Source organism: Megachile rotundata, chromosome 4 (genome assembly GCF_050947335.1).
Source record: "Megachile rotundata isolate GNS110a chromosome 4, iyMegRotu1, whole genome shotgun sequence".
Taxonomy (NCBI): domain Eukaryota; kingdom Metazoa; phylum Arthropoda; class Insecta; order Hymenoptera; family Megachilidae; genus Megachile; species Megachile rotundata.
The window spans coordinates 20,094,636-20,119,030 of record NC_134986.1 but is presented as its reverse complement, the minus strand read 5'-3'; the positions used below and the strand labels follow the sequence as shown (position 1 = coordinate 20,119,030).

General features: G+C 44.6%; 1 protein-coding gene across 5 annotated transcripts in view; it reads right to left on the bottom strand.

Moving 5' to 3' along the window:
* The window catches only part of LOC100879512 (protein gustavus), a 179,099-nt gene that overhangs the window by 11,320 nt on the left and 143,384 nt on the right, over positions 1-24,395 (bottom strand). The gene's annotated exons all lie outside the window — the stretch shown is intronic.

Below are 24,395 nucleotides of genomic sequence, written 5' to 3'. Positions count from 1 at the left end.
CGATCGATTCGGTTATGCCCAAGATTATTACTCGCGTCGAAAAAGAATCTGCCATGAAAAATTCACGGGAAGAACGTTCCGAGACTCGCGCAACTTCTTTTCGTAGAAAAAATTTTTTAATGGAAGTTTCAAGTTTCGGTTTCCTTTTTTAATTCAATATCCTCGACGGCCAAGCTGGCTGGTAGACGGAACAGAAATTCGTTAGAGAAGTTCTAGAACGAGCTACGACGTCGACAAATTAGGTTTTTACCCTACTTCGAAGGCAAACATCCTCTTTCTTCAAAAGAGGAGGTAACTTCTCAAAGATCTCTGGAGGGTACTAGAGAAGCCTTGAGAAATCGCGTCATTGTCAAAGAACGGGAAAAATCTGTGTCGTCGTTTCAGGTAGAAGCTTGAATATTAGATTCCGAGAGGAGGAATATCCTGAAAAATTAGATTGCTCAATTTTATGATTAATCTTCGCTCGGTATTTCTATATTAGGTCGGTAATTGAATTTCACAATTTTCCGTACACTGCAAAAGTCTTTATATTTAGCTCCGTTGAAATATTATTGTCAATTCCTCTGTGCTGTATTATTTCATAAAAATGTCCCGCTGTTATAATGAGGTATTCGAATGCACAATATTCTGATAAACGGCTATTCAGATATCCATAATTATAATTAGAAATTTTGGCGAATACACAGCGGCAATCACCGCGATAATGCTATTCGTAGCAGCTCTATCTCCATTAATTTGAATTTTCACCCATCCTTCTCTATCGCATATAGTTATAACGGTACTTTTCACATGTTGCAATATCTATGATCTGTTCAGATAAAATCTTGCCGAACTGCAACAATATTTCAAAACGAGCGCACCAAGGCCGAATAATTTATTCGACATTAATTCAAACCGTTGCACTTGCCTACGCGGTTTCAAGAGCTTTCACGCTGACCGGAGCTCTCGTTTGCAACTTTACTTTTCCTTTCCGGACTATTGCGGAACACTGGTAAATTAATCATCAGCGGGTCGAACGAGTAAGTTATTAGGCTCGCGAGAAACAGGAGACACGCTCGAGAAAGCTCGAATTTAATTTGCCGCGTCGAAGGAGACGAGAAACAGCCGGCCAAGCAACGAGATGCCCTTCGTGCTCGTCACGCTCGCGGAACGACACGTTCCTCTATCGATATCTCTGTTAACCACGCGGACTAATCCAGAACAATGTTACGTTTCTACGGAACGGGAGAAAGTAGTGAAGTAATCGACTGACGTCTCCGTTGCATCATCAGCGACCATCGGACGGTTACGCTCGCTTGAACGCGAGCTACTTTCGCGCTTCGTGAAAACGCGTCGGAAAATTGCTACTCCACGTGTTTCCGCGGAAGCGATATTACCAGCGTTTTTGGCGAGCATCACTCGCGATATTTAAAGACAACCTTAGTTATTTTCAGACGTTAGGATACCTTGAAAAACATCGCTTCTCGAACTTGGACAATGTCGAGTTTTACTAGTACCAAATCACCAAACGATTTAGCGAGTTAATCTCCAGATACACTTTTGCTTCACAGTAAATAATTCTTACAAATTATATGAAATGTTAATGGCAGTTAAAATTTAGTCAACGATTATAGAGTGTTCCAAACTGAAATTTCTATATCATAGTGCACCAAACAATTAAGTGCATACAGATGTAGATTCAGAGACTGATTCTCTGTAAACGGGAGTAAACGGAGAAAGTGTAAATAGTAGAGTATGCGAAGTCTGCGGAAAAGATGAATCGAATTCGATTTCGAGAGGAAACACAAGAGCATCGGTCGTTGGAGTACGATGTAGGCGCCGAACCAGCGTCGGTATTGATCCGCGGGGGTCACCTTTGCCCCACCTCGACACGGGTCCAACCCCCAAATCCACTACCTTCCCGTTCTCTCCAACCCCTCTCGCTACCCCTAATATCGACACCCACCAACAAGAGAGACAGAGAAAGAGAGAAAATCACCCCTCGCTTGCAAAATAGACCGACAAAAATGCGCCAGGGAAAAATCCAGCGCCGCAACTCCGTACAGTCTTAGGTTCAATTGGACCACGTTTCACCTGTTTTCACCGGATTAACAGGTTTTCAGGGCCCGGTTTTCAAGGACAGGTGCTACTATGATTAGAATTTCCGGAAAAGGTAGTTAGAAATACCTGCGACAGTTTATAACAGGTTTTACCTTCGAGTTTATCAGCGATTTTACGAGCATTTCGTTCTTTGATTATGAACAAACTTTATGGTTAAGCACTCGAAGAGCATATTATATTTAGCGAAAATTGTGTAATAGATTTATATAATTGTTTAGACATTTAGTAATTAAGTTTTAACTCGTAGCAGTTTGTCTTTGGAAATTATTTCAGTTTGCGGAATTACAATAGGAAAGATCGGGTCATTCCATATATAGAATTACAGCAATTAGAAAGCTTAAATCTGGAAATTCTCCGAGTCTCGATTCGGTTCATTGAAACGTTCGTCGATAATTTCGAACCACATTCATAATTGATCTCGAATCTAAGGGAACGTATTATCCCAAATAAATCCTATAATCCACGGATTTTCTCCCGACATTTGTACATCCCATCAATTCCAATCAATCAGAAATACATGATTAAGAGACCTCCTTATCGATACAACCAGAGTAGGCGAAATCCCCGAGCTTAGGAATCCTCAATTTCCAAATTACCGAATTTATAAAGTTAGCAATTTGAACGCGTATAACGTTTCAAGATTTCAAAGTTTCACCGTCATATATTTTGCGTATTTCGCGTTACGTGATAAGGGTTAGGTTCACCCTGGTGCCTAGTTACGTCGATGCTCCGTACAACTCGTGTTTTACCAACAAAGCCATCAGTTACGCGAAAACAAAGTTTTCCTTATAATATTGGCAAAGATCACGCGACCAGTACGAAACGGCAGCATAATAGGGATATTTAAGGCGGAGGTTTTCGCGGGACAAGCTAGTTATCGGCATGGAACGATAAGGCTAAGGGTAGGCAGATCGATCAAACATCGACGAGAAGTAACTGGAAATACACGATGGCGCACGGTACCACCAGCCATCGTCGAGTAGCCAGTTGGCAACCAACTGCCAGTCAGCAGATGTCAATTGCGTTTAATGATACCGAAACGACGCCGCATTACGCGTCGTTATTCACGAGCTACGCGTTGAAACGCTCGCGAGACCTCCGCTCGCGACACGTGCGACCGCTCTTTGTGTTCGTGATTCTTTATGACGTTGCTTCTTGCGAGACATTGTTCGGTATTTGATCGAGGGACGAATTTATTAAGAACAACAAATAAAATTGTACCTCAGTCTTTGACTCTTCGAAGCATCGTTGCTGCAAAATACTCTGAAATGGAGGAGAAAACACCTATGCATTTGATTAATTATTCGTCGAGAAGTTCGTATGCTTATTACACTCGTAGTGCCGGTTACGAGTGACCCCACAGCGCCGAACGTGTTAATAAGTTAAAAGCCTCTCGAGCTAGGAAGCTTCCACACGAATTACTTTCCCACGACTATCAACGAATAATAAGTTTAAATCCACTACCGCGAGGTTTAACATCGCGCGATTCAGCGTGGCAACAATCTAATACATAACTAACCCATTTTCCGAGTAACAATGATAAAGCTATACGTTGAAGCTCTCCGGGATCTCCCATTTCGGAGCAGAAGCATTCGAATCGAGCAAACTCGCAGGAAAGTTACCCGTTCCGGAGAAACTGGTTAACCAAACTCGATCGAGTTCTACTCGACTTATTGACCCAAGATTCGGGTCCGAATCAACCCAATAAATCCGTTCCCGCTATCTGGTATTCCACACGCAGTCCGCAAACCTCCATCTATTGTCCTCTCCTAACGAACGCGCCGATCGCTGCCATTTTCGCGTATCCATTCGCACTCCGGTCACGAATTTCAGCGGAAGAAGAAGGAACAGAGTGGAAAGAATCTACCAATAGGCGAATTTCCTGTCGCGAAAGGGCATTTGCATGAGAAAAGGAGGAATCGGCACGGACGTTTGCTCGCTAGTTAACGAGTAACGGCCATTTTTCAGCGCCTCGCAGCTTAGCAGAAGATGGTTTAGAAGCGGAACAGCTGACGGCTAAGGCTGGCCAAGTAACACCTGTTCACCAGCTGCCTCGACAAAGACCCCGATAAAAACCAGCTACCTCTTGGTCGACGTTTTCCAACACGGAACCTCTCCTTTGTCGAAGCTGGTCGGCAAAGCTCTTTCTACGTTTTCGTGCGACCTTTTAAGGATTTCGCCGCCTGGAACCACACCCTCCACGAGAAACGAAAACAATGGCCACGGCGCGGCTTGATCGCGACTCTTGTATTAAGATCGAGGGACGGTTATCGTTTTATTTCGATCTGCGTGATGCCTGCTGCGGTCCGATCATCGTGGCCAACGGCTTCATCTTGATCCAACGGATCCAGATAACGATTGTTTACGGCGAGGTTTTCTATCCTCGATTTATGCGAGAAAAGGAACAAGTTCTAGCTGGATCGTTCTATGACCACGCGTTGCATCAGGTTTATTATGCCGTTAATTGATCGTTGATCGCATTACCACGCATTAGATCACCACCGCGAATTTCTGCACTTTAGGTTACTGAATTATCAGACATAGGATTACTGCGTCATTGGTTCATCGTGCACTTAGTCAGAACGCGATCGCTGAAATTTGCAAACTAAATAGTCCCGCAAAATCTGAGAGTGGTTGGAAGTTTTCCTGTCTTCTCACCCCAAAGGAAGTCGTCACACTCGACTGTACATGGTAATAACCGAGTAGTTCACCCTATGTCATACCTTAACAATTTCTAAAAATCATCCATACTGCAACGACCTAAGAACCTTGAACGAGTTCGAAGGAAGGACTCGAAATGGTTGGCGCAAGACGAAAAGTATCAGCAAGCGACGAGGCATCAAAGAACAATCTGGCGTCACGTCGCCAACGGTCGCCAACACCAGCCACGTCGACCGTCCGATTCCGATTCATTTGTTAGAAAGAGCCACGCCCCATCGACTAGTCTCGAGACAATGGGCCGTTCTTCGGGGCTTGATCGAAGTCAAATATCAGGGCGGCCGTTAGCCGGGTCTCAGCTGCTTCGCGCCTGGTTCCTCTTTCAAACCGTGGCAACTCGCTGAGATCATTCTCTCTCGGACTTCACTCAGGGGGTCCTTCTCGTTTCTTTTTTTTCGGCTCGTTTCAATTATCCCGCCACCTCTTTTGTCTTCGCGTCGCGACGACTGCCTCGCACGATGAATCGACGTCGATTCATCGTGGAACGACTTCGAGTGCTCGAATCGTGTTCTTTGTCGACCGACTCTTCCACGAAACCTGAAAATCCTTCGAGTCTATCTCGAGAAAGGATTTCGATTTCTCCGCGTCGTGTCAACATTTTTACGCTGACTCATGAAAACTGATTGCGAGTTCCTGCGGCGTTTCAGAATTAACGGATCACCTTCGAGGAACTGCCTCGCATTTCGATGCGAAACGCGAAAAGAACGTTGCAGCCCGAGATTCACGATGCTCTTATTAAGTGGCGACGATACACAATTCCTCGCAGCCAAAGGGTTAAATCGGTGCACGCTCGGGAAAATGAGATCATCGGTCTCTCGGCTCGCTTGGAAACGCGTTTAAGGCCGGGTTACGCGGGTCAAACTGCTGCCACGAGTAAATTCTTGTCGCATGCACGTGCGGTGATCAACCACGATCGTCCGAAGATATTTTTAAGCTTCGTCGCGAAGGCGATCACGTTTCTCCGCGTTCACTGATTTTCTATTTTCCCGGCATGCGCGTAACTCGATCTCCGTCTTAATCAACGAATCGAATTTACGCTTCTCTCCGGAGGCGAAACAGCTGTTGCCGGTGAAACGATTTTGCTCATTGGAAAACTATCGGGCAGTGCAGTTAATAAAATTCTTAAACAGCGCAATTATTATTGTTTATGTTCCGCGGTTTTCTCAATTCGAATTGTTTCAATAAACGCAAATCGTTTTTCCTATATCAGAAAAGTGCTCGCCATAATAATTTTGCAAAATCGTTCCCCTGGGAGCTCCCTATAACCTACTTTTCCCTTGTTATGCGGGAACAGCTCGTTTCGCAGAATTGCAAAGAAAGCACAAACGAGTGTATACAGAATTGTCGGCGTGAAAACGGCGAAACGCGTTTTTCTCTCGGCGCTTATTCAATCGTATGCAAATGCGACGTAATCTCTGGAAAGAATCATCGAGCGAACGAGGTCGAAGTATCTTTGTAGAAATTTCGTAATGGAATCGAGTTAAATCTTCCGACAAATCTGTCCCTTTGTCGAGAAAAATCGAGGAGAGTGTATCTCGTAACGCGAAATCAGCGATTTTCTGGTCGAGCTGGAAAAGTGTCGCGAAACGAGAAACCTGGTCGATTCCAATGACGAAATTGAGAATCGAGGCGGGAAGATTTTCTCAAGGACTGTTTCGTCGAAGGAAAAACGAAAGGCAGGCGATTCGTTTCTCCGCTCACGGGTTTTCTCGCGCGTGCGAGCCACGTAGAGCCGCTCGATGAGTCTCGAGAGCGTACGCTTTTTCGCTATGGGACTGGTTCCCGAAGACGGTGTCCTTGGAGGAGGGTATTTGCGCTGCGCGAAATTTTTCTCGATCTCGATGCCTTTTTCGTCGTCTACCTCGAAACTTGGCTTCGTGTCGCGAATGCTTAACGAAGCGCCACTGGAAAACTTTACGCGGTAACACTTTCGAACGGCCGACAAAAATGTTAATCCTCATAATTTTTATTATCGTGTGCCGTATTAGGTACGGCTTCTGCTGTGATAGACGATGTGTTAACGCGTTAACCGGCGCAGTGAAACTGGTCGTATGTAGCAAGACGCATTACCATAACGTTTACTTTATATTCCACTAGTTGATTTTTCAATTCGAACCTTCGTCTCGTATCATTAGCATAATATCAACGTTACCGCAACTTATCATTACCTTCCTCTTTTTTTTCTTTATTATAATCAGTTGCTTCTGTTGAATCTATGTTACTAATCACCGGTGACCCTCGCCATCCGTTAATCGAATAGCGCGAATGAAATCCTTCGCGAGCACTGTATCTCAATGACAAATCAGTTTTTCCATGTTCCTCCGTTAAGAGAGAAACACGATTAACATTACGTAAACTCGCCGTTTCTTTCAATATGGTTCACTCGTCGGAGCAATCATTTTTCCATCTATTTCGAACTCCCTACAACTCGTATCGTTCAAAGGCAGCAATTTTCTTCGTCGATCGAACGGTAGCGAGAAACCGAAATTAGCATATTTCTCATGCTACCGGCTGTGCTCGAAAACGAGAATCCAATAATTGCCGCCGACAACGACGACGACGACGCAATATTCCGTGGAAACTCGACTGGTTTCCTCCACGGAACGGAAGGCAAAGTTCACGGTAAGAAACCTTCGCTTAGGTAACGTTCTTTCGCCAATAGTGACGGCCAGACGAGCGTAACGAGCCAGGATCACGCGAATCTAACGTTCTGCGCTGTTTGCAGGACTCGCGTAACAATCGATTCAACAATCCTATCAGACGGAAGCAGGAAAGAAACGCAACGTCGTGGAATAAATAAAATTAACTCCATTAGCAACAGGAACATGTGCATTCTAGTAGCGTCGTAAAAAAAAACTATCAAATTTATCGCGTGCGACTTGCCACTTGTCATGTTTTCTTTCATGATTAGAAATAGACGACACGTGGTTTATTCAGACAGTGCCAAAACTATTTCTACGCGTGGTAACTTCAATGAGTGATGATTCTACTCAAAGTAATTTCAATGCCTGATAATTTTACGCAAAGTAATTTCAATGCGTGATAATTCTAAACGCGATGAGTTCGACGCGTGATAGAGCAACGCGTTGCAATTCTGAGTGAAGTGATAACAACGCGTAGAATTACTATGCACAGGGATTTTAGCTAGAGGTAATTCTATACGTAACGATCCCAGCGCGTGGTAATTCTACGCGTGGTGATCCCAATGCCTGGTAATTCTACGTGTAGTAATTTGAGCACGTGGTAATTCGATATGTAGTGACTCCAGCGCGTGGCAATTCTATGCGTAGTGGTCCCAGTGCGTGGTAATTCTGAACGTAACGACTCCAGCGCGTGGTGATTCCAGTGCATGGTAATTCTACGCGTAGTAATTCCGGCGCGTGGTAATTCTATGCGTAGTAATTCCAGCGCGTGGTAATTCAGCGCATGGTAATCCCAGCGCAAGGTGATCTCAGCGCGTAGTAATTCTACACGTAGTAATTCCAGCGCGTGGTAATTCTACGCGTAGTAATTCCAGCGCGTGGTAATTCTACGCGTAGTAATTCCAGCGCGTGGTAATTCAGCGCATGGTAATTCCAGCGCGTGGTAATTCTACGCGTAGTGACCCCAGCGCATGGTAATTCTACGGGTAGCAATTCCAGCGCGTGGTAATTCAGCGCATGGTACTCCCAGCGCAAGGTGATCTCAGCGCGTGGTAATTCTACGCGTAGTGATCCCAGCGCATGGTAATTCTACGCGTAGTGATCCCAACGCGTGGTAATTCTACGCGTAGTGACCCCAGCGCATGGTAATTCTACGGGTAGCAATTCCAGCGCGTGGTAATTCAGCGCATGGTACTCCCAGCGCAAGGTGATCTCAGCGCGTGGTAATTCTACGCGTAGTGATCCCAGCGCATGGTAATTCTACGCGTAGTGATCCCAACGCGTGGTAATTCTACGCGTAGTAATTCCAGCGCGTGGTAATTCTACGCGTAGTGATCCCAGCGCATGGTAATTCTACGCGTAGTAATTCCAGTGCGTGGTAACTCCACGCGTAGTGATCCCAGCGCGTGGTAATTCTGCGCGTAGTGATCCCAGCGCATGGTAATTCTACGCGTAATGATCGCAGCACGTGATAATTCTATGTTCACTGATCTGAATGCGTGGTAGTCTTCCGCATAGCAATTCTACGCACAGTGATTCCCCCGCGTGGTAGCTCTACTCTACTCATTCTACTCCTACGCGTAGTAACCATATGATAGTTCTACCCGTCTGAATTCCAAGCGTGGTACCTCCACGTGGTGTTACCACACATGGTGATCCCAACGGATGTAACTGTACAGAGATTCTAACGTATGGTGATCAAATGCGTAGCGATTCAACGAATGGTAATTTTACACGCGATAATCCAATACGAAGGAGCGATTCAAGTAGAATGAAAGCAATCGAAGAGAAAGTCTTTCAAGAGACCGTTATCATTGCTTATCAAATACCAACGACGTATGAAGTACCAGGCGTTTATCTGCGGTTGGCGCCTGCTCGTTTCACTAGAGCATAAGCAGCGGTCCGGTTCAACGACCCGATTTCTGTGTGATCTTGCGTGGCCTTGGAAGACAGGCCGGATGTTGCGAGACCGAGGAACAAGACCCACGGAGAAAGAGAGAAGTGGCTGGACGAGTCACGAGCAACCTATGAAAGGTTCGAGGTCGTACATCCGGCCGGGTCACTTGCTGTTTGTACCCGCGAACAAGTCCAATTCGGAGTGACAATTTTTCGAGCCTTTTCTCTTTTATTGATCGATGTGGAAATTCACGCGAGTCAAAGCTGCTGCTGGAAATGAGTCACGTACTAGGAAAATTAATTTATTCCGGTAAATTTTCCCTCGTAGCGGTGAAATTAGTTCGTTAATTCGTGTAATTTTAACGCTTTCACGGGGACGTTCGAGTGATACATCGACGTTGTTTTAACACGCGCTGTTAAAACTTGATAAAAATTCTAGTTAAACGATGAACACGTGAATCAGCGTGAAATTTACCCTCCATTAATTTTATCGCGATTTTAAATGTGCAATACACCTTCCAAAAAGATATCCTCTTTATCTATAATCTCTGTATTACGAAACATATTAAACAAACATCGAATAATCCACTGCAACCAGAGTTAAAACAGTGGATGACGTTTCACGAAATTCGGAAGAAAATGAAATGGCGTTATAATTACGCGAACCGAGTAGCTAATTAGAGAGTGGATTTTGAAGGGAAGTCAAGGTTCCGGAGTCAGCGATGTCCATCGGTATTTTCCATAGGGAGACGATCGAATCTCGAAACAAGGGCTGAAAATAGTCGGTACGCAGTATCATGGGGTTAGCTGCGCGTGCACACGCGAAGAAAAGCGAAGGGGCACGGGCAGACAATGAACAATCGTACATTGTTACGAGTTATAGCATTGTTACTCCACCATGGCCGGGCCCCGTGTTCACATAATTAGGCTGTAAACGTTTCGAGACAATCACCATTGTTTTCTCTTTCTCTCTCTTTGCCCCCTTGGATTAAGGTGCCTCTCCGGAACCTCCACCCTGTGCGTTATACCGCGTCGAGATGCTGCTAAGAGATCGTTAAAACGATTTTACTCTTTTCCGTGTAAAGTTAATTCTACAATCACGATGACGCACCTGTTTAATTGTTTTTCGCGATCAAAATATTAATACGAAACGAACGCGTTTTAATTCCCACGCAGTAGATGCTGCATCATTATTCCGCTTCGCTCCTGCGTTATTACACACTGACGTAGTTTAAAAAGTTTAACTATTCGATGGAACAAAAATCCGATATAAAAACTCGCGGGCACGTATGAAATAAGTTTCCACACCGCATGTAATTTGTAAATTGGAAAATTGATTTCTTACTTTATCAGAAATTAACAGCGAGTTTCCAGAACAAATGTTAGCGATGGAAGGTGTAATTTACGGAGCTCGCTTAACGATAAAAGACCCCGGCTCTATTTCGGTATCTACTCCCTAAGTAACTAAGAAAACTTTCCTCTAACATTTCACGAAGTGAGAGAAATGCCGGATCGAGGCTTTATTCCGAAATTCATACGACCATGGAGGTTAGGTTAAGCTTCGGTAGATGGACGATAACGAGAGAAGGGCCAGCCCTTCTATGTTCCAACATCTCAGCGCGAAGTTTATCTCTTCCCACGGGCGTGTCCCTTTGGAATTTGTTTCCCGACGAGATTATCGCGAGTTATATCGTGTCCCCGACCGACAAGGGATGGAAGGCAAGGGAGCACTGCGACAGGGGTTCCAAGTAAATGAAACGAAGCCCGAAACCCCGCCAGAATTCATCCTATCCCAAATCTCCCAATGAAAGACAGAAAAAACCCATTGCAATTGCCTAAGGTTGGAGGCTTAGAATGTCCCGTGATCCCCTTATGAAACCAGGAGGGTTTCAAATCCCACCGAATACACCCGAATGTCTCTTACAATTCAAGTACATCGATCTGGCTTTCCTATTTAAAATCAAGATAGGAGAAATTATCTCGGAGCAAGCGACGCGTGAAACTTTTTATTGTAAAACAAATCTCCAGTCACGGATAAAGAGATTTCCGAGGAGAATATCGGTTCGTGAGCCTTTCTGCTGAAAATAGTCACAGGAAGTCAACTATCTTGATGTAAGTATGACGGAAAGAAAACCCGAGGGCAAGTCCAGAGGAGTTGGAAGGTGAGAGACGACCGAGAGAGATAATTTATTGTTATTCTCGGTGCATTCGATGACGCTACACATTCCCCAAGATGGCTGCCCGGTTCGAAGGGGAAGAAAGAAACGGAGAAGCGGAGAGACGAAGAAGAAACTAGCTGTTGGTAGCCGTGACCTTGTCTGGTACCCGACCCCACCGTGTGCCTTGGTTTCCACACACATCCTTGCTACCCCACTACGAGACATCGCGAAAGAGAGGAAGACTGCCAGGTAGGGAGACAGCGAATGGATAGAGGTGGTAAGGTAGCCAACAAGGTGGCCGGTAAGGTAGCCGTGCAACGAGGTGCAAGAGTTATCTACCGTGCCTCGATTGTTACTTAATTTAATGAGCAACACGTGTCCATGAATTACGGAAACCTCGTGCTTGTCAACCACATTGAACAACGGATCATTGAGTCTGTAAAGCAAGATAGAAATCTATCGGTTCTTTCCCATCCTTTTCCGTACATGTGCTTTCTTAGAGCGAAGCTGTAACATAAAGTTCATTTCCCGCGTTAAATTCGTGGTACTCGGGCGGAAATTATGTTTATGGCATTACGAACGGGGTTTAGTAACGCCGGAAACGCGTTCGCAGAAATCAAATACCCGAAGATTTATCGGAGAGTAATCGGTTTCCTAGAACGAGTTCCGGACTATCTCGTGAATGGCCTTCAAGGCGACGATAACACGAAACACATGAATGGACAGCTTTTAAGCGTTCCAGAAGTTCTCGAGGATATCTTGGCTCTACCTGAATCAACCTTCCCGCTGAACAAAGATCACCTTTGAACCCTGGCGATAATCGAGCCGTCGCTGTAACCAACAGATGTTCTTACGATCGCGCCAAAGCTATTCATGGGGACAGGGAAAATTTGTTCGAGACAAGTTTCGCAACTTCCGTACTTTGATAGCGGAGGAATTGAAATTACGGAACTTCGGGGAAGAGTTACGTGGTCGTTTCAGTTATCCTCCCTTATCGGCACCGACATTGTGCTCTGGAAACTCGGTATCCTTGATGAATGAGCGAAAAAAGGTGGGAGTGAACGGGATTCAGGGAGTATCGATGTAGCGGACGTTAGTTCCTGAATGTAACCGCATCGAAGACCGAGAGAAGCTTCTTCCGGCGGATGTACAACGGCGACGTGTCGTTGACACATCCTGCTACCAGGACTACAATAGCGAGCACCCTCCTCTTCCTGGTTATATGTGCCAATTATTCCACGTCTCGACAAGACCTCCACGAACTACCTACCAGATAGTGTCTTCCACCTACGAAACGTCAAAAATTCTCTCGACGTCCTCTCAAAGTGTTTCAAGTCTCCTATTGGAAATAGATGACGGAAAGACAAAAGTGCATTGATAGACTGCCAAAAGTTGTAGTCGCTTACATTAATTATACTAATCAATGCCGCGAGCGATTACCGAAATTTGTTCGAAAAGTGCCAAGTAACGCGATCGAGTTATTTTCTAACAGTTAGTACCCCAAGTCGGTCGATGAAAGTGCTTTAACTTTTTGACAGAGCACTCGGTTAACGTATTAACCGATAAGAAATTACAGAAGACTAGGCAATGTAATTAAATAACTTCGCTACTTGATTTTCCACCCTTAAAATTTATTTTCAATTTAAAATCAGATAAACAGTGTTAGTATTAAACAGGTGTAGAACAGGTATCGTGGCTCCAGCATCGGCATCCGCTAGAATCGGGGTCATGATCGCGAAACGATCAACTCCTCTTGCACGGTGAAGTTCATCAGCCGATCTGGCAGGTCCTGGTGTTCTCCAGGAACACCAGGGACAAGGATAAGAACGACGACATCGTTCAGGAGAGAGGATCGTTACAAGCACAGCGTCGAACGTGTATTATTAGCATCGTGTGTACGTGTCTGTTGGCCGTGAAACCAGTGAAAGTATTCCATGGACGAGGCACACGGATACGAGGGACGCATACGCGTTTAACCTCCTCGCTTTTATCACGAACACGCGCCTCGTTTCTATGTGTTCTCTACGTGGCTCTCTATGTGGTGAAATTCTTTCGAGACACGACCGTGCGAGGCGCGGCCAGATCTGGGCCTTTGTCCTCTTTGTCTGGGAACCTGCAGCCTATCTGGACCCTTCTGCCAAGGCGAACGATCCTTCGTTTCACGCGACTCTTTCTTCGTCAATGAATCTGATGTAACGACAGGAAAATTTCACCATCGCAAATTCGGACACGCTAGAATTTGTGGAACCGTTTGTGGAAGATGGTAAATACAGCTGAAGAAATCTACGGACATAATAAGTCAGGAATTTTGAACGTTATCTTCGATGAAACCGTTCGTGCCCAATTTTGAATCAAGATTACGTGTCACGAATTTATAATCGAATACGGTTCCTCGAATAAAACGGATAACCTCTGTTCGACCTGGGTGGTTTTTCTTCCAAACGGTTCAAAGTCCTGGACAAAGTAACCAGTTTTCTTCCTTGATTAACATTCTCGATCGTATCAGCGACATTTACGATCGCGATCGCGGCGTTCACTTTTTGGCCATGGAGAAGCGTAAACTGTCAGCCAGGTCGGCTGACATTCCCTCCAAGTGAGTCAAGACTATCATCGATTGCGATAAACGCGAAGAGATCCGTTGGCTCGCGACGAATGACTGCTTATGGTAGCATGGATCGTCGGCCGAGAGGAGAGGATTGAAAATTACGAGATCGCGGTGTCCTCGTTCCCGAGACAGTTTCCCTTTCGAATCTTATTGTCAGCAAAAGAGTACGAGCGTCACGCCGCAAGGATGGATAATCGATCGATCGATTTAATAGGTGTTTACTCGTCGATGATCGAGCGACGGCGATCAGCGTTATTACCAGACGATACGAAGAAGCGACGAATGCAATCGAATCTCCTCGGTTCTTCTTCCCGAGATCCGCAATTATCTCAGGATCGAGGATCAAATTTCAGCGCAAACGAGACAAGGTAAAAGTCCGACGCGAGTCGATCGGCTGAAACGAAGAATTCAGGTTCTCTCGTTGGTCGAGAACATTTTGTCGACAGCCGTGTCGAAACAGCGCGAGTTCTCCTTTCACTAATTGTAAAGGAGCCGAGGGGACCGCGAATATGTGACTGAAATTTACGAAACAACGTGCTGCCAGCGAGCTCCAAGCTTTTGCGAAAGCGTCCGAGCCGCGAAGGACCGGTGAAAGAAGTCTTCGTTCGAGGCAATTCAAAAGGAAACCTGTCGAACGTACCCGGTTGCGCTACGAGCGTTACGAAAAACCTCGCTAAGTTTCTCACAGGGCAAGGTTCCTCGAATACGGATACTTTTCTAAAATACCGACGATCGAACCCCAAACTTTCCTTTCACGTTTAAGCTTAAAACGCTTCGTCGATATCTCTGACACAAAATGGCGGATTTTTTGTCCAAGTACAATCTGTCCGATAATTGGTAATTTGACACTGCCCATTAGCGAGTATCTTCCTCGACGATGAGTCAGTTACTTTGCTGCAAAAAACATTAAATATTTGTACAATCATTATGTTGGAAGTTGAAGCTCGAAATTGACGTACGAGTGTAATTTCGCGATACTTTTACGACATTAAGTCGTATCGGAACATCTACCATGTTTGCGCGGAGCACTTTGATAAGTTAAATTGCGAAACTTTGACGTTTAAGAGGGTGCATGTAATTACAAAATGATGCAACGCCGATTTATTAAGAAATGTGTTTGAAACTGTTGCATATTCAGCTTATACATTAACGACTTTCCTTTTTATTTTGTCGTGGTTATACAAGGTTTTTAATTTTGGCTCGCGGCAAAAGAAGATTGCTCATCACCGAATTAGTCAATGCGCGATGGAGTCTGGACGATTATCGAGTTGATGGGCCGTGTTTTTCCTTTTACCGAGCCAGATCATCTTAACCGTGTAATTTTCAGCCGGCAATCGTGCGCTAAAAGACACCGTGTCTTCGCTGTTGCGATGTCGAAATGGAGAAAATTGTCCAACAACCTCGAAACCGACCTTTCCAGCATTGGTAAGGGAAAGCAGAGCGCTTCTGGCTGGTAATTTACGAATGATATCGACTCACGACGCGACCCATCGATCTTCGCGTAAATCGTTGACGGAACAAATCGAAAAGGTCGCTGGATGCTAATTCGTAGAAAGACAGGCATCGTAAACGACGAGAAAAACGACTCGACGAGATCTCCCGTTTCTTTTTCTTTCGGCGTCGGTCCCCTTCCTAAACGCGCAAGAAAGAATAAAGATGGAAAAAGAATCCGAAGCCCGCATACCGTGTACGGGACCATTGTGAACACACCAGACTTTCGGGTTCGACGATAAATAAAAACGAATCATAAAAGGCAACTCGCCGAGAGAGGAGGGATAAGAGAGGAACGACGAAATGGCCCGCGCAGCCACGTTCGAGCCTTCAGACGCCAACAAAGGGGTCTGGCTTGGCCTGTCTCTTTGTGAACGAAACATTTTCTAATGCCACGGCACCCTACCGCTCGAATATTTCGGCTCGATTAACAAGTTTCGCCCGTGTCGCCGGAATGTGGGAACCAATTAATCCTTCGATAGCGGCTCTCAACTTCGATTTTATTCCAAGCCGCATGCGGTATGACCACCCGTTGAATCACCAGGCGCTCAATTACCACGTTATATTACCACACGTTGGACTATCACGAGTTGAGTCACAACGCGTTCAAATATCACGCGCTGATTCACAACGCGATCACCACGCGGTGCGCTGAATCACTACGAGTTGGATCGCCACGCGATCGATCGCCGTATCCACAGTTACCATGCACTGAATTACTATTCATTGATTACTATACGTAGTACTATCACTGTATGCACAGCTACTACGCTGTGGAATCACTGCAAGTGGAACTACCACGCATTGTACCAGTAGACATCGAGTCATCAAGCAAGCTGAATTACTAAGCGCTGGATCACCACGCGTTCAAGTATCACACGATGTCCCAGTTCCTCCGGACAAGTTATCAAACTAAACATTTTGATGACCGTGTTGAAGTTAGAAAGCTAATGAGGATGTGACAAATAGACTGCTGCGCCTAAGCTCGAAGGCTGGGTCACGAAGGTTAACTATTGCTAAGAGAACGCTCGATCTGATAATTTATGCGTTCGAAATGGACCAACCCACTGGACAACAAACTGAAAATATTTACCATAGTAGCCATGGATCGAAGCATGTCTAGAAAACTATGTCCAAGAATTATACTAAACGATCGAATACTTGAATAAAGTCGTTAAGAGCAATTAACAATACAAAATGGAACTCGAAATCACACGGACTATTGTCTAAGCAGCGGTATCTACCTGTTTCAAAGACAAACAAACCGGAGACTCATGGCCATTGCAAATATGAGAAATCTTAACGTCACGTCGACGTTTGCAAAGATGAAAACACGCCTCGACGCAAGAAGCGTTGTATTTTCAGCTTGGATTACATAAGCTACTTGGAAAATGGATTTCTTTTCTTTTCCAACTACGTACGAGCGATCGTTCGAATCAGCGTTTAATCGCTCGAGGGACGGGTGAAACGTTGCCTAAGCCGTAACGAGAAAGAAAAAGGCGGATCAGTGACGAAACGCGTTCTTGATAAGTTCGAAAGCCAACACCTTTATTCTAACTTCGTATCGTGGAGAGATAACTTTTATGTACATAAACTTTGAATAAACAAAAAGTGAAATTATCTGTCGTTACAAGAGCCAGACTCGGGTTATAAATTAAATATTTTTTCAGCTGTGAACTTCCTGAGCTTTTACTTTAGAAGAAACAAATTTACATATTTTCGGAATCGCGCAGAAGGAAAGAGGTCTTAGAGAGGAAGTCAGCGAATAAATTTTTCCTTCGCAGTGGAAATTTTTTTCTACCACTGTCCAGATTTGTCCACGTCGCGGCTCCTCTCAAAGGTTCTCCATTCGACTCCTGTCTTTCTGAAAACGCACGAACGAGAACGTCGTCTCTTTGCCTTTTACAAAAGACTTGCTTCCAGTCCCACGACCTTCGCGCGTTGCATTCTTACGTGTACACACGATGGACACGGTTCGTTCCTGCTCGTGTACACAAAAGTCCCTGTGTTCGCACGGAAAATGTCAATTTGCGAAGCGGACGATCCGCTTGCGCAATGCGCTCCAACTCGACCAGACTCTCGCTTGTCCGCGAGTATCGACGTTTCAACCCGCACCCAACTTCCTACAGTTTGTCCTTTACAAAGAGTACCAAAATTTCAGAATTTGGGCCAACCGACGACAAACTGAAACTCGGATCAATTTCCATCGTCAACTTATAAACCGTCATCTGTTATTCTCAAAGGGAAACTAATTGCAAGAGCAAAATCTAATATTTGCTATGATGTGTGCTTGTTGGAACTCTATATTTTTCGTCTTGTATAACAGATTCTTGTATCAGCAGATCTGCAGATATTTCCAGATTCTGCATTTCAAGATCAGTAGGTTTCTACATATTCCTCCTATCGCTAGATCACGGAATATATACATCTGCAATATCTTCTCTATTTTCTCGAGTACATAATAGAGCCTTTTGAATGTGATTTCGAGGAAATTTTAGCAAGTCGAACCTAATGGCGCTTGCAACATCGAGAAGGAAAAATGCAGGCGGCGAATTACACTAACCGATAGACGTTTTATCGGCTTGCGTATCGCGTGCGTTCGATAAAGCCGCGAGCGTCGAGGGCTCTGACCGATACCGGCTTCTACGTTGCTTGCGCCACGAAATCGTACAAAGGCCTTTGTAGTTGCAGCAACAGCTTCGTTTTCACGCGTTATCACGCGACCGAACCGTTTTCAGCAACTCCGTTCCTCTTCGCCGATTGTTTCCACCCCTTTGTCTACGAAATCGAGAAAAATTCGACCAACGCGTCTGACAATCGACGACCACATTTTATAAATTTTTCCGGTTATCAAATAGCTACTTATGTTACTAAAATTGTTATCGTAATTATCGATGAACCGGATTAACCCCTTGCACTATGACTTATTAGTCAGGTGTGTCAGTCAGAACTGCGCAATTAAGCTGTAATATTAAAATAGACAAAAAAATGTTATTATTCAATTGTTGACTATGCAAATTATAATTGAACTCCAAATTGAAGCGTATTAAAAATTGATCACGGCCGAGGTACGAGTGCGTCACGAGTCAGACTCGTCAAAATAGTGCAAGAGATTAATAATTTCTACAACGATATTACGAATAAGATAAAAAAGCAGACAACGCGAAATAATAAAGATAAAAGAATCTTCACGAGAAGAAAAAAAGACACGTTACGGCCCTGTTGTGGCAGAGACTCGAGCAAGAGACCCGTGTAATTCGTAAAAGTGTTGTAATAATCGAGCGCACACGGCAAAAGGTGTGTGGCAACGCGAGTCGCGCGGGTTTCACAAATGGGTCAGTCGACGGTGGTGGTAGCAGCAAAAGCCGTCGTTCCAGGCCGTTTCGTATACGTTTGGAAATATATTTATCGTCGCTTACGAAAAAGCCTCTCCCTCGAAACGAGCTGGCCTCCCACTTTGCCCTTTTCTTCTTTCCTCGCGCGGACACGCGCGATGAATTTTTAACGCGTCGAATAACGTGGGGGGTCACCACAGCTACCACAAAAACCGCTGTTACATTACTGAACTACGATAGCGACTTGCAAGTTTCGACGTCGAAACTATTTTGGAGCAGCTATGATTTTGCATTTTCAAAAATCTAGATGTTGAAAGTATGTCGGGAACTTTCACGTTAGGACATCGATTAAAAAAGTGAAATGCGTTTCGCCACAATCAATTAAACCTGATTCCAAAGGGTTTAAAATTGTGATATGCCAACGCGTTAAGATCGAGTCATCCACGGGCTAGTTAAAGAATGATTCGAGCACCTGTTTCGAATATCGAGAGACGCTTCGTTAAAACAGACACACGATTGGATTGGGTTTCCCTTTTAAATCGTTAATTGAGTAATTTTTTTTTCATCATGAAAAAGAGTTACTTTCTCCCTGCGCGTGTAATGAGGAGTTAATTCATTTTGCGTGTGACGTGCACAAATTGCTGCGTAATGATATAATTAAAGAGAAAAATCATTAGGTTACGCGTGGCTCTCACTTGAACCAGTTGACTCGTCTTTCTCTGGTTAATTGGTCGAATTACGTCCATAAGAGAAACCGTGCAAAAATGCTTTCAGCTTAAAACAGATAGTTTTGACCCTTTGAAATGTTTCTTTAAACTTTGATTAGTTATCTACGTTGAATCTATCGCACGCTACAGTACACCTTCTATAAACTGACAATCAATGATTCATCAAAGAGTTCGCTAGCTTCGGCAAGAGGCTTGAATTAATCCGCATCCATTTTTCCCCAGACTGTCCGAGACAAAGAGAATCAGGAATTCAGTCGCGAATTAATCTGTTTCCTGTGTGTATATCGAGTCAGCCAGGTCGTAGATTCGAAACGGAGTAACTACGCCGCAGATTCTCGATGTTTTATCGGGCATCTGGCCTGTATAGTGGGTCACCGAGGGACGAAGATGGCAACGCGATCTGGAATTCGTTCGAGTCGAGTAAAACGACCGAACAGTGTCGATTTATCGCCCGTGCCGTGTTCGTTTGCCACCGTTCTCGATTGTATTTAAATTCGCCCGGAATTGCCGCCATTTGTTTCAAACCGGAAGAAGATCGTTTCGACGCCAATGGATCGATAAATTTCGCTCGTGGCTACGAAATCTGCTAACCTGAACGTTTCTCGTGAAATACGAGGTGTGGCCGTCACACGTATCTTAACCGACACCGTAATTTCGTCTTAATGAACGATTTCATTTTATTCGGCTCTTCCTTCGATGACGAAATTTCACAAAATTTTTCCACCTTGGTAAATGTCAAGATCAAAACGTTATCACTGGCACCTAGCCAGTTAGTCTAATATGTTTATAAACCTCGAACGAAGAAGATTAATCTCGATATTAGGATCGTTTCCAGCGAACAGCTGGAATCGAAAGAGAAAATAGGCCAAAAGCGATAGTAGAAGCGTGCATAACGTCGATGATGATGATGATGATGCTACTCTGTCGGATGGGTGGGCGTCGGTTTATATTCGTAAGCGAAAATAGCGGCGCTAACGGCGTTCGCTCGCGTCTACAGCAAGCATCGAGTCGAAGTCGTGCCACGCTCTTAGACCGTGTCGTCATCGAGTAGCAGCTGTTTTCATTCAGCCTCGCCCTTCTTAGTTGGCGACTTCCTTTGCAGCACTTTTAATTAACGTGCACGAGGCATGCTCTCATCTCCCTTGGTCTTTCTCCCGCGTTGTTTGCGAATCTTCGTTTTCTTTCATGCCGTTGTCACCCTTGTTCGCCGCGTGTTTCTGCGCGTCCCTTCAATTATCTCGTCGTTACGAGAAACTGACGCAACGTGGAGCGTTAACAGGCTATTTCCGGTTCTGAATAGTTTCAACTTTTTAACCCCTTTTCATCGACACCTGGCGATTATTAAATGTACGCTCGAAATAATACGAAATCAAGTATCGGACGAAAGCTTCCGATATTCTCTCCGACTTAAGACGCTGCCAAAAACTGCGGTCGAACTGTCGCGCCTTTTTAAATCCAACGCGTGTTGAATTTTCGAAATCCTTGCGCAATTCGCTCGAGTCAGCTTGAGTTACGCACTTCCGAGAATACTCTTCGCGTGGAACAAACGACGAGAAATAAAAGATTTCGCAAAGTGCAAACAGCCAAGCGGGGTAAAGTGGAGAACCCTGTTACCACTGACTCGGCCTTGACTGAAGCTAATTATTTACCAAAGTCCGCGACGACAAGCCATTTGCTTGATCGTCGAGTCAACGAGAAGTACGACACAATATTGAACTTAGTTCGTTCGCAATCGTCCTCGTTGCAAAGACAAACGAAGACGAAAATGGACGGATCCGTCGTACGTTAGATAGCCACGCGTTAAATCGTGAACATGTTATATCGTCGCGCGTTAATATCAACTCGACTAAACAAGCAGCAAATTACTCGAACGACTTAGTTCGACGCGATCGTCGTTGAAATGCAAATACGCGAGAGGTCAATCGGAGGATGAATGGAGAGGGTGAACTTTGTTCCTTGGAGGGTTTCCGAGGGATATAAACGCGAGAGTATTATTAATGACATTTCGGCAAGTTATTAATGACATAATTCCTGACACAATATCCCACATCGTTGGCGAGAGAGTAGCGTTCGTTACGGTCTCAGCCGGTCGCCGGTTAATTAAAGTCAGCCCCTCGTTCTCGGTGTTGCGTTAATTGCCCGCCACTCTAAGGACCCGAGCGTTTGTACGCGAGAGCGAGAGAGGCTAATTTAATTAACATCCTGCCACTCGCAAACAGCCTTTTTGGCCTTTTTCAAGGATTTCTGGAGTACACGTTGGATGCTTTGATACCTCGTAACATCTGACGTGGGTGGTTAACCGTTCAAGTGCCACCGGCAATTCTCTAAGATACACGAAACTATACGAATCGATATTCCGTACAATCTTGCGCTTATCACGGATCGGTGAAAGTAGAAATAATTGAGCAAATATCTTTTATGGTAATTCATCCGCGGGTCTAACGCGGAAAATATGATGTTTTGCAACGTGGCACGAGATCGACGATGGCACTCAAACGAAATTGCCGCACGATGTTACACCTGGAAAGTTCACCTTGCAATTTTCCCATATTTCGAGGCTCGCCGCGAATTTCTGAACGTTCTGCTTTCTCTCGAGTCTACTCAAGAAACATTTTCGCTAAAATGTGTGTCTGCGAAGCGTACAGAGAACGCGATGCTCGAGCGTTATCTCGCGAGCTTTACGGCCAATGAGGGAGCTCGAAACGCATTCCTAACAAGCCCTAATTGGAAGCTCGGACCCTCGACGTTCGTCGTTTAGAGACTTGAGAACGAGCCTAGAGCAGGGCAGCCTTCCTGCAGAATCGTATCTCTTCCTCCCTTTAATGTCTTCTCTCTTCCTCCATATACATAACTCGATAAAAGTTGCATATTAACATTAAAACCTGGCACTTTTCAGAGACCAAAGAAAATTTATAGAATCGATACCAAGTGGTCAGGATGTTCCAGTTAGATGTAAACACATTTTGTTATAACATGTAGCGATATCAAGAAGAGTAATTGTAGTATAAGGTAACAAGCGCCATAATGCGTTGCAATTTAACGCATGGTAATTATAACGTGTGGTGGTCTACAGCACGTAACACTTAAAAATAAAGGAGTAAAAAATAAGTGTAAATTATCTGCGATGATTCACCGGCATTAAAATTACACTTTTACCTAAAGGAGCTTAAACCTGACCCTCGGAATGGTGGTGATTAAGATACAACTAATGAGCTAGACCGCAATAAACCGAATAGGAACAATACTCAACTATTACCGTGACATAAGCGATACCAAAATGAGTGTGCAAAGTACAAGAACGTCATAAACGATTTCCAACCGTGCAGAATAAAGGTGGATGGTAGCCAAATTACAGGCTAAACCGAAGAGATTGTAAGGGAAATTAAAGTAAAACGTGACACTGGTTAGTTTTCGAGGGACAACCTCAACAGCTGTGACCAATGCCGAACACTTGAAGCGACGCGACGTCAAGTCTCTTCGTAGCAGATGTTCGACAGGACTCCTGGTTTTATTCTCTCACGACCTGTTTTTCACAAAGATCCCAGAAAAAGTTTATGCGAACGTGAAAAATGTTCTTTGGCACACGTGCGACTGTTCTCGAAACCTAATTCTTTCTGAAAGAGTCGTTTGTTTAATCGTTTCTTCGATATCGATGCAAATAGCGTATCCAGCCAAACGGGTATTGATTGCTTTCGATTTCCGACTTGAGATAAATTTAACGGCGATCAAGTCGAGAAATAAGGTAAACGTCATAACCAGATTTTGTGAGTATGCAGAAAACGTAGCGTGATTTTATGACATAGCGTCAAGGTGTGAAACTTAATTAAATATTGGAAGATAAATTTTTCGTCGCTATTTTTAACATGAAGAACGATGGATCAAAAATAACAAGTGTGTACCAACTGATCTGAGAACGTAGATAATCCGATTCGGTTTCATGACAAAAATATGTGGAAAGTCAGTTTGAAGTTTAAAGACTGAGCAATACGAGTATATAAATGTCCCGTGAATGTTTCTAATACTAAGTGATCGGTTGTCAGTTGCAGTGCAGAGCATATAGCGGCAAAACCGACGATCTGTTAGAAAAATACATACCTAAATTTAAACGGACAGCGAAACATGCTTCGATCGACAAATATTGAAACTTATCAAACACTCAGGGAAGTATAACAAAATTGCGACCGCAGAGTATTTTCAACTTAAACCATTCGTTTGGAGAGCAACAACAAACAAGCGATAAAACGAAATATTCCGTAAGAGAGATAATTTTCATGAATTCGTCACCGGTCTGTTGACTGGTGTTCCCATTCATCTCCGTTTCGCTGTGCGAACAGTTCGCTACTAGAATTTTGTCGGAGTACGGAATGCTGTTTTGGAAAACTGCTCGAGAGCACTTGTTCCCGGAGGGGGTTGAAGAGCGTCCCTCTGCGCTTTCGAAATTCCGGAATCAACGACGCCGCGTCGACGTCGCACCAGAAGAGAGAAACACGGCCAAAAAGGAAATGCCCTCCCTTTCGACGGGTGTTCTATTACCAAAGAACAGCAGCAGCATGCCACACAACACGTGGTGTAACGCACACGCCACTGGCTGTGCCTCGGTGTGTATTTCGAGACGAGACTCGCCTTAGCTCGTGGTCTTCCTTCCCTGTGCAACGCACATGCAACCAACAGCAGGAAAGAAGCGGTAACGGTACACCCTTTGCTCGGTATAAAGTAACATT